Here is a 16,826-nt window from a genome sequence, read left to right as displayed (position 1 = left end):
CGGTTTCCTGCAATTCTGCCCCACTTTCAAGTCCTCTTGGCAGCCTTACTTCAGTATATTTTTGGATGATAGCTGTCATTTATAACTCTGCAGGTTTGTGAATTACAGTGCCCCTGAGCTCCTTTCTTCAACTCGCTTTCTTTTGAGCTGGCCGGAACACCGCAGGATGGCTTCAGGCCCTAATCTGGTTCCGGCACGGCACGCTGAGCCTTTGGTTAATTCCTCTTCCTGGTGGGAAATGAGAGTTAAATTTGCCCGTCCAGACACCTCCAGCTAGTCTCTCATTGTTTCTCACTATTCCTGTTCATCTTCCGCAGAAATTGCAAACTGGGCCAAACAGGAGGTTAAAGGGACTGACTCTCCAAGTGGGGAGAGTGTTAGTAAAGCGTCTGGAATGTTGCACCCGAGTATCAGGGTACGAAAACTGAGACATGTTTGAACATGTCTCCCGATCACATGGTTGATCATACTCTAGGTTCCACATGCATGTTTTAGCTGAAGGAAGAATACCTTAAACCTGGGTAGTAGAAACCCGTGGAATGGGTACCATGCAATATGACTTCAAAGGGTCTTCATTTGCTCACGAACCTCTCCAATCCTATCACTGCTGCGTTTATGCCCCTGTACACATGCTTGATTCTCTTTCGGAGACATAGCAATCCATAGGTTTTAAGATACTTACTAGTCAGGTACATTCTTAGGCGTTTAATATGTGGTGTTGAGTCCATTTCGTTGAGCAAGGAGTAGCTCTTGTCTATTCCATATTTGGCTTAAGGAACTTTATCTGTGCTCATTTCGATCTCTGGTTTTATGCAGCACCCCAACTCACCTTTACCCTTAATTAAGCATAAGTTGGTTTTCTAAATTTGAGACCCTGTTCTGTTCTGTAATTCATTTCCTGTGTAGCCAAGTTTATTGCGTGTATTACTCATATCTTATGATGTTTCTTTTTCTGTGTGACTTTTTTCAGTTAGAATCATCGTACCTGAATCCACTCATTATGCTGCTACGGGCCTGATGACATAGATTTCATTGCTGAGTGATATTGCTTTGTAAGTAAATACCACAACTTCTTTATCCATTTTTCACTTTCTGCGATGTTGAACTTGTACTGTAAACGAGGTTCTGGTAAACAGAGGCGTCCCAAACTTTGGGGTGGCTGTGTCTTTTTGATTTTAATTTCCCTAAGCTATAGGACCATAAGTGGAAGTGCCCTAGGCTCTGTTGCTTTGTTTTTTAGATGTTTCAGGAAACACCATACACTTCTGCGGAGTGTCTGTTGGCAATTTACATCCCGCCCATCAGCATAACAAGGCTCCCAGTTCTCCATGGCCTGTCCTGCCTTTCTGGATTTTACACTTTTTTCAGATGGCCCTTTTGACCGGGGGGAAGTGAGACTTCATTGTAGTGCAGATTTCCTTTGCAAGCTTGCTTGGTTGGCCAAAAAGTGCATATGCGTTTTTTCCTGAATATATTTAGGAAAAAACGCATACGCCCTTTTTGGCCAAGTGCATCATTGTGGACGTTCTGCCTCTTTTCCTATGCTTTCAATGCAATTCCAGTCTACCTCCTGAAATCGGTTTCCTGCAATTCTGCCCCGCTTTCAAGTCCTCTTGGCAGCCTTACTTCAGTATATTTTTGGATGATAGCTGTCATTTATAACTCTGCAGGTTTGTGAATAACACTGTCCCTGAGCTCCTTTCTTCAACTCGCTTTCTTGTGACCTGGCCGCAACACCGCAGGATGGCTTCAGGCCCTAATCTGGTTCCAGCACGGCACGCTGAGCCTTTGGTTAATTCCTCTTCCTGGTGGGAAATGAGAGTTAAATTTGCCCGTCCAGACACCTCCAGCTAGTCTCTCATTGGTTCTCGCTATTCCTGTTCATCTTCCGCAGAAATTGCAAACTGGGCCAAACAGGAGGTTAAAGGGACTGACTCTCCAAGTGGGGAGAGTGTTAGTAAAGCATCTGGAATGTTGCACCCGAGTACCAGGGGAGGAAAACTGAGACATATTTAAACACGTCTCCCGTTCACACGGTTGATCATACTCTGGGTTCCACATGCATGTTTTAGCTGAAGGAAGAATACCTTAAACCTGGAGAGTTGAGACCCGTGGAATGGGTACCATGCAATATGACTTCAAAGGGTCTTCATTTGCTCACCGAACCTCTCCAATCCTATCACTGCTGCGTTTATGTCCCTGTACACACGCTTGATTCTCTTTTGGAGACATAGCAATCCATAGGTTTTAAGATACTTACTAGTCAGGTACATTCTAAGGCGTTTAATATGGGGTGTTGAGTCCATTTCGTTGAGCAAAGAATAGCTCTTGTCTATTCCATATTTGGCTTAAGGAACTTTATCTGTGCTCATTTCAATCTCTGGTTTTATGCAGCAACCCAACTCACCTTTCCCCTTAAGCAAGCATAAGTTGGTTTTCTAAATTTGAGACCCTGTTCTGTTTTGGAATTCAGTTCCTGTGTAGCCAAGTTTACATTCCGTGTATTAGTGATATCTTATGATGTTTCTTTTTCTGTGTGACTTATTTCAGTTAGAATCATCGTACCTGAATCCACTCATTATGCTGCTACGGGCCTGATGACATAGATTTCATTGCTGAGTGATACTTCATTGTACATAAGTACCACAAGTTCTTTATCCATTTTTCACTTTCTGTGATATTGAACTTGTACGGTAAACGAGGTTCTTGTAAACAGAGGCGTCCCAAACTTTGGGGTGGCTGTGTCTTTTTGCTTTTAATTTCCCTAAGCTATAGGACCATAAGTGGAAGTGCCCTAGGCTCTGTTGCTTTGTTTTTTAGATGTTTCAGGAAACACCATACACTTCTCCCGAGTGTCTGTTGGCAATTTACATCCCGCCCATCAGCATAACAAGGCTCCCAGTTCTCCATGGCCTGTCCTGCCTTTCTGGATTTTACACTTTTTTCAGATGGCCCTTTTGATCGGGGGGAAGTGAGACTTCATTGTAGTGCAGATTTCCTTTGCAAGCTTGCTTGGTTGGCCAAAAAGGGCGTATGCATTTTTTCCTGAATATATTCAGGAAAAAACGCATACGCCCTTTTTGGCCAAGTGCATCATTGTGGACGTTCTGCCTCTTTTCCTATGCTTTCAATGCAATTCCAGTCTACCTCCTGAAATCGGTTTCCTGCAATTCTGCCCGGCTTTCAAGTCCTCTTGGCAGCCTTACTTCAGTATATTTTTGGACGATAGCTGTCATTTATAACTCTGCAGGTTTGTGAATTACAGTGCCCCTGAGCTCTTTTCTTCAACTCGCTTTCTTTTGAGCTGGCCGCAACACCGCAGGATGGCTTCAGGCCCTAATCTGTTTCCGACACGGCACGCTGAGCCTTTGGTGATTTCCTCTTCCTGGTGGGAAATGAGAGTTAAATTTGCCCGTCCAGACACCTCCAGCTAGTCTCTCATTGGTTCTCCCTATTCCTGTTCATCTTCCGCAGAAATTGCAAACTGGGCCAAACAGGAGGTTAAAGGCGCTGACTCTCCAAGTGGGGAGAGTGTTAGTAAAGCGTCTGGAATGTTGCCCCCGAGTACCAGGGGAGGAAAACTGAGACATATTTAAACACGGCTCCCGTTCACACGGTTGATCATACTCTGGGTTCCACATGCATGTTTTAGCTGAAGGAAGAATACCTTAAACCTGGAGAGTTGAGACCCGTGGAATGGGTACCATGCAATATGACTTCAGAGGTCTTCATTTGCTCACCGAACCTCTCCAATCCTATCACTGCTGCGTTTATGTCCCTGTACACACGCTTGATTCTCTTTTGGAGACATAGCAATCCATAGGTTTTAAGATACTTACTAGTCAGGTACATTCTTAGGCGTTTAATATGCGGTGTTGAGTCCATTTCGTTGAGCAAGGAGTAGCTCTTGTCTATTCCATATTTGGCTTAAGGAACTTTATCTGTGCTCATTTCAATCTCTGGTTTTATGCAGCACCCCAACTCACCTTTACCCTTAAGCAAGCATAAGTTGGTTTTCTAAATTTGAGACCCTGTTCTGTTTTGGAATTCAGTTCCTGTGTAGCCAAGTTTACATTCCGTGTATTAGTGATATCTTATGATGTTTCTTTTTCTGTGTGACTTATTTCAGTTAGAATCATCATACCTGAATCCACTCATTGTGCTGCTAAGGGCCTGATGACATAGATTTCATTGCTGAGTGATATTGCTTTGTAAGTAAATACCACAACTTCTTTATCCATTTTTCACTTTCTGGGATGTTGAACTTCTACTGTAAACGAGGTTCTTGTAAACAGAGCCGTTCCAAACTTTGGGGTGGCTGTGTCTTTTGGATTTTAATTTCCCTAAGCTATAGGACCATAAGTGGAAGTGCCCTAGGCTCTGTTGCTTTGTTTTTTAGATGTTTCAGGAAACACCATACACTTCTCCCGAGTGTCTGTTGGCAATTTACATCCCGCCCATCAGCATAACAAGGCTCCCAGTTCTCCATGGCCTGTCCTGCCTTTCTGGATTTTACACTTTTTTCAGATGGCCCTTTTGACCGTATGGAAGTGAGACTTCATTGTAGTGCAGGTTTCCTTTGCAAGCTTGTTTGGTTGGCCAAAAAGGGCGTATGCGTTTTTTCCTGAATATATTCAGGAAAAAACGCATATGCCCTTTTTGGCCAAGTGCATCATTGTGGACGTTCTGCCTCTTTTCCTATGCTTTCAATGCAATTCCAGTCTACCTCCTGAAATCGGTTTCCTGCAATTCTGCCCCGCTTTCAAGTCCTCTTGACAGCCTTACTTCAGTATATTTTTGGACGATAGCTGTCATTTATAACTCTGCAGGTTTGTGAATTACAGTGCCCCTGAGCTCCTTTCTTCAACTCGCTTTCTTGTGAGCTGGCCGCAACACCGCAGGATGGCTTCAGGCCCTAATCTGGTTCTGGCATGGCATGCTGAGTCTTTGGTTATTTCCTCTTCCTGGTGGGAAATGAGAGTTAAATTTGCCCGTCCAGACACCTCCAGCTAGTCTCTCATTGGTCTCCCTATTCCTGTTCATCTTCCACAGAAATTGCAAACTGGGCCAAACAGGAGGTTAAAGGCGCTGACTCTCCAAGGGGGAGAGTGTTAGTAAAGCGTCTGGAATGTTGCACCCGAGTACCAGGGGAGGAAAACTGAAACATATTTGAACACGTCTCCCGTTCCCATGGTTCATCGTACTCTGGGTTCCACATGCATGTTTTAGCTGAAGGAAGAATACCTTAAACCTGGAGAGTTGAGACCCGTGGAATGGGTACCATGCAATATGACTTCAAAGGTCTTCATTTGCTCACCGAACCTCTCCAATCCTATCACTGCTGCGTTTATGTCCCTGTACACACGCTTGATTCTCTTTTGGAGACATAGCAATCCATAGGTTTTAAGATACTTACTAGTCAGGTACATTCTTAGGCGTTTAATATGCGGTGTTGAGTCCATTTCGTTGAGCAAGGAATAGCTCTTGTCTATTCCATATTTGGCTTAAGGAACTTTATCTGTGCTCATTTCAATCTCTGGTTTTATGCAGCACCCCAACTCACCTTTCCCCTTAAGCAAGCATAAGTTGGTTTTCTAAATTTGAGACCCTGTTCTGTTTTGGAATTCAGTTCCTGTGTAGCCAAGTTTACATTCCGTGTATTAGTGATATCTTATGATGTTTCTTTTTCTGTGTGACTTATTTCAGTTAGAATCATCGTACCTGAATCCACTCATTATGCTGCTACGGGCCTGATGACATAGATTTCATTGCTGAGTGATACTTCATTGTACGTAAGTACCACAAGTTCTTTATCCATTTTTCACTTTCTGTGATATTGAACTTGTACGGTAAATGAGGTTCTTGTAAACAGAGGCGTCCCAAACTTTGGGGTGGCTGTGTCTTTTTGATTTTAATTTCCCTAAGCTATAGGACCATAAGTGGAAGTGCCCTAGGCTCTGTTGCTTTGTTTTTTAGATGTTTCAGGAAACACCATACACTTCTCCGGAGTGTCTGTTGGCAATTTACATCCTGCCCATCAGCATAACAAGGCTCCCAGTTCTCCATGGCCTGTCCTGCCTTTCTGGATTTTACACTTTTTTCAGATGGCCCTTTTGTCCGGGGGGAAGTGAGACTTCATTGTAGTGCAGATTTCCTTTGCAAGCTTGCTTGGTTGGCCAAAAAGGGCGTATGCGTTTTTTCCTGAATATATTCAGGAAAAAACGCATACGCCCTTTTTGGCCAAGTGCATCATTGTGGACGTTCTGCCTCTTTTCCTATGCTTTCAATGCAATTCCAGTCTACCTCCTGAAATCGGTTTCCTGCAATTCTGCCCGGCTTTCAAGTCCTCTTGGCAGCCTTACTTCAGTATATTTTTGGACGATAGCTGTCATTTATAACTCTGCAGGTTTGTGAATTACAGTGCCCCTGAGCTCTTTTCTTCAACTCGCTTTCTTTTGAGCTGGCCGCAACACCGCAGGATGGCTTCAGGCCCTAATCTGTTTCCGACACGGCACGCTGAGCCTTTGGTGATTTCCTCTTCCTGGTGGGAAATGAGAGTTAAATTTGCCCGTCCAGACACCTCCAGCTAGTCTCTCATTGGTTCTCCCTATTCCTGTTCATCTTCCGCAGAAATTGCAAACTGGGCCAAACAGGAGGTTAAAGGCGCTGACTCTCCAAGTGGGGAGAGTGTTAGTAAAGCGTCTGGAATGTTGCCCCCGAGTACCAGGGGAGGAAAACTGAGACATATTTAAACACGGCTCCCGTTCACACGGTTGATCATACTCTGGGTTCCACATGCATGTTTTAGCTGAAGGAAGAATACCTTAAACCTGGAGAGTTGAGACCCGTGGAATGGGTACCATGCAATATGACTTCAGAGGTCTTCATTTGCTCACTGAACCTCTCCAATCCTATCACTGCTGCGTTTATGTCCCTGTACACACGCTTGATTCTCTTTTGGAGACATAGCAATCCATAGGTTTTAAGATACTTACTAGTCAGGTACATTCTTAGGCGTTTAATATGCGGTGTTGAGTCCATTTCGTTGAGCAAGGAGTAGCTCTTGTCTATTCCATATTTGGCTTAAGGAACTTTATCTGTGCTCATTTCAATCTCTGGTTTTATGCAGCACCCCAACTCACCTTTACCCTTAAGCAAGCATAAGTTGGTTTTCTAAATTTGAGACCCTGTTCTGTTTTGGAATTCAGTTCCTGTGTAGCCAAGTTTACATTCCGTGTATTAGTGATATCTTATGATGTTTCTTTTTCTGTGTGACTTATTTCAGTTAGAATCATCATACCTGAATCCACTCATTGTGCTGCTAAGGGCCTGATGACATAGATTTCATTGCTGAGTGATATTGCTTTGTAAGTAAATACCACAACTTCTTTATCCATTTTTCACTTTCTGGGATGTTGAACTTCTACTGTAAACGAGGTTCTTGTAAACAGAGCCGTTCCAAACTTTGGGGTGGCTGTGTCTTTTGGATTTTAATTTCCCTAAGCTATAGGACCATAAGTGGAAGTGCCCTAGGCTCTGTTGCTTTGTTTTTTAGATGTTTCAGGAAACACCATACACTTCTCCCGAGTGTCTGTTGGCAATTTACATCCCGCCCATCAGCATAACAAGGCTCCCAGTTCTCCATGGCCTGTCCTGCCTTTCTGGATTTTACACTTTTTTCAGATGGCCCTTTTGACCGTATGGAAGTGAGACTTCATTGTAGTGCAGGTTTCCTTTGCAAGCTTGTTTGGTTGGCCAAAAAGGGCGTATGCGTTTTTTCCTGAATATATTCAGGAAAAAACGCATATGCCCTTTTTGGCCAAGTGCATCATTGTGGACGTTCTGCCTCTTTTCCTATGCTTTCAATGCAATTCCAGTCTACCTCCTGAAATCGGTTTCCTGCAATTCTGCCCCGCTTTCAAGTCCTCTTGACAGCCTTACTTCAGTATATTTTTGGACGATAGCTGTCATTTATAACTCTGCAGGTTTGTGAATTACAGTGCCCCTGAGCTCCTTTCTTCAACTCGCTTTCTTGTGAGCTGGCCGCAACACCGCAGGATGGCTTCAGGCCCTAATCTGGTTCTGGCATGGCATGCTGAGTCTTTGGTTATTTCCTCTTCCTGGTGGGAAATGAGAGTTAAATTTGCCCGTCCAGACACCTCCAGCTAGTCTCTCATTGGTCTCCCTATTCCTGTTCATCTTCCACAGAAATTGCAAACTGGGCCAAACAGGAGGTTAAAGGCGCTGACTCTCCAAGGGGGAGAGTGTTAGTAAAGCGTCTGGAATGTTGCACCCGAGTACCAGGGGAGGAAAACTGAAACATATTTGAACACGTCTCCCGTTCCCATGGTTCATCGTACTCTGGGTTCCACATGCATGTTTTAGCTGAAGGAAGAATACCTTAAACCTGGAGAGTTGAGACCCGTGGAATGGGTACCATGCAATATGACTTCAAAGGTCTTCATTTGCTCACCGAACCTCTCCAATCCTATCACTGCTGCGTTTATGTCCCTGTACACACGCTTGATTCTCTTTTGGAGACATAGCAATCCATAGGTTTTAAGATACTTACTAGTCAGGTACATTCTTAGGCGTTTAATATGCGGTGTTGAGTCCATTTCGTTGAGCAAGGAATAGCTCTTGTCTATTCCATATTTGGCTTAAGGAACTTTATCTGTGCTCATTTCAATCTCTGGTTTTATGCAGCACCCCAACTCACCTTTCCCCTTAAGCAAGCATAAGTTGGTTTTCTAAATTTGAGACCCTGTTCTGTTTTGGAATTCAGTTCCTGTGTAGCCAAGTTTACATTCCGTGTATTAGTGATATCTTATGATGTTTCTTTTTCTGTGTGACTTATTTCAGTTAGAATCATCGTACCTGAATCCACTCATTATGCTGCTACGGGCCTGATGACATAGATTTCATTGCTGAGTGATACTTCATTGTACGTAAGTACCACAAGTTCTTTATCCATTTTTCACTTTCTGGGATGCTGAACTTCTACTGTAAACGAGGTTCTTGTAAACAGAGCCGTTCCAAACTTTGGGGTGGCTGTGTCTTTTGGATTTTAATTTCCCTAAGCTATAGGACCATAAGTGGAAGTGCCCTAGGCTCTGTTGCTTTGTTTTTTAGATGTTTCAGGAAACACCATACACTTCTCCCGAGTGTCTGTTGGCAATTTACATCCCGCCCATCAGCATAACAAGGCTCCCAGTTCTCCATGGCCTGTCCTGCCTTTGTGGATTTTACACTTTTTTCAGATGGCCCTTTTGACCGGGGTAATTGAGACTTCATTGTAGTGCAGATTTCCTTTGCAAGCTTGCTTGGTTGGCCAAAAAGGGCGTATGCGTTTTTTCCTGAATATATTCAGGAAAAAACGCATACGCCCTTTTTGGCCAAGTGCATCATTGTGGACGTTCTGCCTCTTTTCCTATGCTTTCAATGCAATTCCAGTCTACCTCCTGAAATCGGTTTCCTGCAATTCTGCCCCACTTTCAAGTCCTCTTGGCAGCCTTACTTCAGTATATTTTTGGACGATAGCTGTCATTTATAACTCTGCAGGTTTGTGAATTACAGTGCCCCTGAGCTCCTTTCTTCAACTCGCTTTCTTTTGAGCTGGCCGCAACACCGCAGGATGGCTTCAGGCCCTAATCTGGTTCCGGCACGGCATGCTGAGCCTTTGGTTAATTCCTCTTCCTGGTGGGAAATGAGAGTTAAATTTGCCCGTCCAGACACCTCCAGCTAGTCTCTCATTGGTTCTCCCTATTCCTGTTCATCTTCCGCAGAAATTGCAAACTGGGCCAAACAGGAGGTTAAAGGCGTTGACTCTCCAAGTTGGGAGAGTGTTAGTAAAGCGTCTGGAATGTTGCACCCGAGTACCAGGGGAGAAAAACTGAGACATATTTGAACACGTCTCCCGTTCACACGGTTGATCATACTCTGGGTTCCACATGCATGTTTTAGCTGAAGGAAGAATACCTTAAACCTGGGTAGTTGAAACCCGTGGAATGGGTACCATGCAATATGACTTCAAAGGGTCTTCATTTGCTCACCGAACCTCTCCAATCCTATCACTGCTGCGTTTATGCCCCTGTACACACGCTTGATTCTCTTTTGGAGACATAGCAATCCATAGGTTTTAAGATACTTACTAGTCAGGTACATTCTTAGGCGTTTAATATGGGGTGTTGAGTCCATTTCGTTGAGCAAGGAGTAGCTCTTGTCTATTCCATATTTGGCTTAAGGAACTTTATCTGTGCTCATTTCAATCTCTGGTTTTATGCAGCACCCCAACTCACCTTTCCCCTTAAGCAAGCATAAGTGGGTTTTCTAAATTTGAGACCCTGTTCTGTTTTGGAATTCAGTTACTGTGTAGCCAAGTTTACATTCCGTGTATTAGTGATATCTTATGATGTTTCTTTTTCTGTGTGACTTATTTCAGTTAGAATCATCGTACCTGAATCCACTCATTATGCTGCTACGAGCCTGATGACATAGATTTCATTGCTGAGTGATACTGCATTGTACGTAAGTACCACAAGTTCTTTATCCGTTTTTCACTTTCTGTGATATTGAACTTGTACGGTAAACGATGTTCTTGTAAACAGAGCTGTCCCAAACTTTGGGGTGGCTGTGTCTTTTTGATTTTAATTTCCCTAAGCTATAGGACCATAAGTGGAAGTGCCCTAGGCTCTGTTGCTTTGTTTTTTAGATGTTTCAGGAAACACCATACACTTTTCCCGAGTGTCTGTTGGCAATTTACATCCCGCCCATCAGCATAACAAGGCTCCCAGTTCTCCATGGCCTGTCCTGCCTTTCTGGATTTTACACTTTTTTCAGATGGCCCTTTTGACCGTGTGGAAGTGAGACTTCATTGTAGTGCAGGTTTCCTTTGCAAGCTTGCTTGGTTGGCCAAAAAGGGCGTATGCGTTTTTTCCTGAATATATTCAGGAAAAAACGCATATGCCCTTTTTGGCCAAGTGCATCATTGTGGACGTTCTGCCTCTTTTCCTATGCTTTCAATGCAATTCCAGTCTACCTCCTGAAATCGGTTTCCTGCAATTCTGCCCCGCTTTCAAGTCCTCTTGACAGCCTTACTTCAGTATATTTTTGGACGATAGCTGTCATTTATAACTCTGCAGGTTTGTGAATTACAGTGCCCCTGAGCTCCTTTCTTCAACTCGCTTTCTTGTGAGCTGGCCGCAACACCGCAGGATGGCTTCAGGCCCTAATCTGGTTCTGGCATGGCATGCTGAGTCTTTGGTTATTTCCTCTTCCTGGTGGGAAATGAGAGTTAAATTTGCCCGTCCAGACACCTCCAGCTAGTCTGTCATTGGTTCTCCCTATTCCTGTTCATCTTCCGCAGAAATTGCAAACTGGGCCAAACAGGAGGTTAAAGGCGCTGATTCTCCAAGTGGGGAGAGTGTTAGTAAAGCGTCTGGAATGTTGCACCCGAGTACCAGGGGAGGAAAACTGAGACATATTTGAACACGTCTCCCGTTCACACGGTTGATCATACTCTGGGTTCCACTGCATGTTTTAGCTGAAGGAAGAATACCTTAAACCTGGAGAGTTGAGACCCGTGGAATGGGTACCATGCAATATGACTTCAAAGGTCTTCATTTGCTCACCGATCCTCTCCAATCCTATCACTGCTGCGTTTATGCCCCTGTACACACGCTTGATTCTCTTTTGGAGACATAGCAATCCATAGGTTTTAAGATACTTACTAGTCAGGTACATTCTTAGGCGTTTAATATGGGGTGTTGAGTCCATTTCGTTGAGCAAGGAGTAGCTCTTGTCTATTCCATATTTGGCTTAAGGAACTTTATCTGTGCTCATTTCAATCTCTGGTTTTATGCAGCACCCCAACTCACCTTTCCCCTTAAGCAAGCATAAGTTGGTTTTCTAAATTTGAGACCCTGTTCTGTTTTGGAATTCAGTTCCTGTGTAGCCAAGTTTACATTCCGTGTATTACTGATATCTTATGATGTTTCTTTTTCTGTGTGACTTATTTCAGTTAGAATCATCGTACCTGAATCCACTCATTATGCTGCTACGGGCCTGATGACATAGATTTCATTGCTGAGTGATATTGCTTTGTAAGTAAATACCACAACTTCTTTATCCATTTTTCACTTTCTGGGATGTTGAACTTCTACTGTAAACGAGGTTCTTGTAAACAGAGCCGTTCCAAACTTTGGGGTGGCTGTGTCTTTTTGATTTTAATTTCCCTAAGCTATAGGACCATAAGTGGAAGTGCCCTAGGCTCTGTTGCTTTGTTTTTTAGATGTTTCAGGAAACACCATACACTTCTCCCAAGTGTCTGTTGGCAATTTACATCCCGTCCATCAGCATAACAAGGCTCCCAGTTCTCCATGGACTGTCCTGCCTTTCTGGATTTTACACTTTTTTCAGATGGCCCTTTTGACCGGGGGGAAGTGAGACTTCATTGTAGTGCAGATTTCCTTTGCAAGCTTGCTTGGTTGGCCAAAAAGGGCGTATGCGTTTTTTCCTGAATATATTCAGGAAAAAACGCATACGCCCTTTTTGGCCAAGTGCATCATTGTGGACGTTCTGCCTCTTTTCCTATGCTTTCAATGCAATTCCAGTCTACCTCCTGAAATCGGTTTCCTGCAATTCTGCCCGGCTTTCAAGTCCTCTTGGCAGCCTTACTTCAGTATATTTTTGGATGATAGCTGTCATTTAAAACTCTGCAGGTTTGTGAATTACAGTGCCCCTGAGCTCCTTTTTTCAACTCGCTCTTTTGTGACCTGGCCGCAACACAGCAGGATGGCTTCAAGCCCTAATCTGGTTCCCGCACGGCACGCTGAGCCTTTGGTTAATTCCTCTTCCTGGTGGGAAATGAGAGTTAAATTTGCCCGTCCAGACACCTCCAGCTAGTCTCTCATTGGTTCTCGCTATCCCTGTTCATCTTCCGCAGAAATTGCAAACTGGGCCAAACAGGAGGTTAAAGGGACTGACTCTCCAAGTAGGGAGAGTGTTAGTAAAGCGTCTGGAATGTTGCACCCGAGTACCAGGGTACGAAAACTGAGACATATTTGAACACGTCTCCCGATCACATGGTTGATCATACTCTAGGTTCCACATGCATGTTTTAGCTGAAGGAAGAATACCTTAAACCTGGAGAGTTGAGACCCGTGGAATGGGTACCATGCAATATGACTTCAAAGGGTCTTCATTTGCGCACCGAACCTCTCCAATCCTATCAATGCTGTGTTTATGCCCCTGTACACACGCTTGATTCTCTTTTGGATACATAGCAATCCATAGGTTTTAAGATAGTTACTAGTCAGGTACATTCTTAGGCGTTTAATATGGGGTGTTGAGTCCATTTCGTTGAGCAAGGAGTAGCTCTTGTCTATTCCATATTTGGCTTAAGGAACTTTATCTGTGCTTATTTCAATCTCTGGTTTTATGCAGCAACCCAACTCACCTTTCCCCTTAAGCAAGCATAAGTTGGTTTTCTAAATTTGAGACCCTGTTCTGTTCTGTAATTCAGTTCCTGTGTAGCCAAGTTTACATTCCGTGTATTACTGATATCTTATGATGTTTCTTTTTCTGTGTGACTTATTTCAGTTAGAATCATCATACCTGAATCCAGTCATTGTGCTGCTAAGGGCCTGATGACATAGATTTCATTGCCGAGTGATATTGCTTTGTAAGTAAGTACCACAACTTCTTTATCCATTTTTCACTTTCTGCGATGTTGAACTTGTACTGTAAACGAGGTTCTTGTAAACAGAGGTGTCCCAAACTTTGGGGTGGCTGTGTCTTTTTGATTTTAATTTCCCTAAGCTATAGGACCATAATTGGAAGTGCCCTAGGCTCTGTTGCTTTGTTTTTTAGATGTTTCAGGAAACACCATACACTTCTCCCGAGTGTCTGTTGGCAATTTACATCCCGCCCATCAGCATACCAAGGCTCCCAGTTCTCCATGGCCTGTCCTGCCTTTCTGGATTTTACACTTTTTTCAGATGGACCTTTTGACCGGGGGGAAGTGAGACTTCATTGTAGTGCAGATTTCCTTTGCAAGCTTGCTTGGTTGGCCAAAAAGGGCGTATGCGTTTTTTCCTGAATATATTCAGGAAAAAACGCATACGCCCTTTTTGGCCAAGTGCATCATTGTGGACGCTCTGCCTCTTTTCCTATGCTTTCAATGCAATTCCAGTCTACCTCCTGAAATCGGTTTCCTGCAATTCTGTCCCGCTTTCAAGTCCTCTTGGCAGCCTTACTTCAGTATATTTTTGGACGATAGCTGTCATTTATAACTCTGCAGGTTTGTGAATTACAGTGCCCCTGAGCTCCTTTCTTCAACTCGCTTTCTTGTGAGCTGGCCGCAACACCGCAGGATTGCTTCAGGCCCTAATCTGGTTCTGGCACGGCACGCTGAGCCTTTGGTTAATTCCTCTTCCTGGTGGGAAATGAGAGTTAAATTTGCCCGTCCAGACACCTCCAGCTAGTCTCTCATTGGTTCTCCCCATTCCTGTTCATCTTCCGCAGAAATTGCAAACTGGGCCAAACAGGAGGTTAAAGGCGCTGACTCTCCAAGTGGGGAGAGTGTTACTAAAGCGTCTGGAATGTTGCACGCGAGTACCAGGGGAGGAAAACTGAGACATATTTGAACACGTCTCCCGTTCACATGGTTGATCATACTCTGGGTTCCACATGCATGTTTTAGCTGAAGGAAGAATACCTTAAACCGGGAGAGTTGAGACCCGTGTAAAGGGTACCATGCAATATGATTTCAAAGGGTCTTCATTTGCTCACCGAACCTCTCCAATCCTATCAGTGCTGCGTTTATTCCCCTGTACACACGCTTGATTCTCTTTAGGAGACATAGCAATCCATAGGTTATAAGATACTTACTAGTCAGGTACATTCTTAGGCGTTTAATATGAGGTGTTGAGTCCATTTCGTTGAGCAAGGAGTAGCTCTTGTCTATTCCATATTTGGCTTAAGGAACTTTATCTGTGCTCATTTCAATCTCTGGTTTTATGCAGCACCCCAACTCACCTTTCCCTTTAAGCAAGCATAAGTTGGTGTTCTAAATTTGAGACCCTGTTCTGTTTTGGAATTCAGTTCCTGTGTAGCCAAGTTTACATTATGTGTATTAGTGATATATTATGATGTTTGTTTTTCTGTGTGACTTATTTCAGTTAGAATCATCGTACCTGAATCCACTCATTATGCTGCTACGGGCCTGATGACATAGATTTCATTGCTGAGTGATACTGCATTGTACGTAAGTACCACAATTTCTTTATCCATTTTTCACTTTCTGTGATATTGAACTTGTACTGTAAACGAGGTTCTTGTAAACAGAGGCGTCCCAAAGTTTCGGGTGGCTGTGTCTTTTTGATTTTAATTTACCTAAGCTATAGGACCATAAGTGGAAGTGCCCTAGGCTCTGTTGCTTTGTTTTTTAGATGTTTCAGGAAACACCATACACTTCTCCCGAGTGTCTGTTGGCAATTTACATCCCGCCCATCAGCATAACAAGGCTCCCAGTTCTCCATGGCCTGTCCTGCCTTTCTGGATTTTACACTTTTTTCAGATGGCCCTTTTGTCCGGAAGGAAGTGAGACTTCATTGTAGTGCAGATTTCCTTTGCAAGTTTGCTTGGTTGGCCAAAAAGGGCGTATGCGTTTTTCCCTGAATATATTCACGAAAAAACGCATACACCCTTTTTGGCCAAGTGCATCATTGTGGACGTTCTGCCTCTTTTCCTATGCTTTCAATGCAATTACAGTCTACCTCCTGAAATCGCTTTCCTGCAATTCTGCCCCGCTTTCAAGTCCTCTAGGCAGCCTTACTTCAGTATATTTTTGGACGATAGCTGTCATTTATAACTCTGCAGGTTTGTGAATTACAGTGCCCCTGAGCTCCTTTCTTCAACTCGCTTTCTTTTGAGCTGGCCGCAACACCACAGGATGGCTTCAGGCCCTAATCTGGTTCCGGCACGGCACGCTGAGCCTTGGGTTATTTCCTCTTCCTGGTGGGAAATGAGAGTTAAATTTGCCCGTCCAGACACCTCCAGCTAGCCTCTCATTGGTTCTCGCTATTCCTGTTCATCTTCCGCAGAAATTGCAAACTGGGCCAAACAGGAGGTTAAAGGCGCTGACTCTCCAAGTGGGGAGAGTGTTAGTAAAGCATCTGGAATGTTGCACCCGAGTACCAGGGGAGGAAAACTGAGACATATTTGAACACGTCTCCCGTTCACATGGTTGATCATACTTGGGTTCCACATGCATGTTTTAGCTGAAGGAAGAATACCTTAAACCTGGAGAGTTGAGACCCGTGGAATGGGTACCATGCAATATGACTTCAAAGGGTCTTCATTTGCTCACCGAACCTCTCCAATCCTATCACTGCTGCGTTTATGCCCCTGTACACACGCTTGATTCTCTTTTGGAGACATAGCAATCCATAGGTTTTAAGATACTTACTAGTCAGGTACATTCTTAGGCGTTTAATATGGGGTGTTGAGTCCATTTCGTTGAGCAAGGAGTAGCTCTTGTCTATTCCATATTTGGCTTAAGGAACTTTATCTGTGCTTATTTCAATCTCTGGTTTTATGCAGCACCCCAACTCACCATTCCCGTTAAGCAAGCATAAGTTGGGTTTCTAAATTTGAGACCCTGTTCTGTTTTGGAATTCGGTTACTGTGTAGCCATGTTTACATTCCGTGTATTAGTGATATCTTACGATGTTTCTTTTTCTGTGTGACTTATTTCAGTTAGAATAATCATACCTGAATCCACTCATTATGCTGCTATGGGCCTGATGACATAGATTTCATTGCTG

General features: G+C 43.7%; 1 long non-coding RNA gene across 1 annotated transcript in view; it reads left to right on the top strand.

The window, feature by feature from the left end:
• The first annotated feature begins 8,866 nt into the window (after positions 1–8,866).
• Positions 8,867–16,826, top strand: part of LOC307181367 — a 458,236-nt gene continuing 450,276 nt past the window's right edge. The window contains exon 1 of the long non-coding RNA XR_013826603.1: positions 8,867–8,948. This is a non-coding gene — a long non-coding RNA (uncharacterized lncRNA). The remainder of the gene's footprint in view (positions 8,949–16,826) is intronic.

Source organism: Stenella coeruleoalba (genome assembly GCF_951394435.1).
Source record: "Stenella coeruleoalba genome assembly, contig: scaffold_137, whole genome shotgun sequence".
In the NCBI taxonomy this organism is placed as follows: Eukaryota; Metazoa; Chordata; class Mammalia; order Artiodactyla; family Delphinidae; genus Stenella; species Stenella coeruleoalba.
The sequence above is the reverse complement of the archived record's forward strand: the minus strand, read 5'-3'. Positions and strand labels throughout refer to the sequence as shown.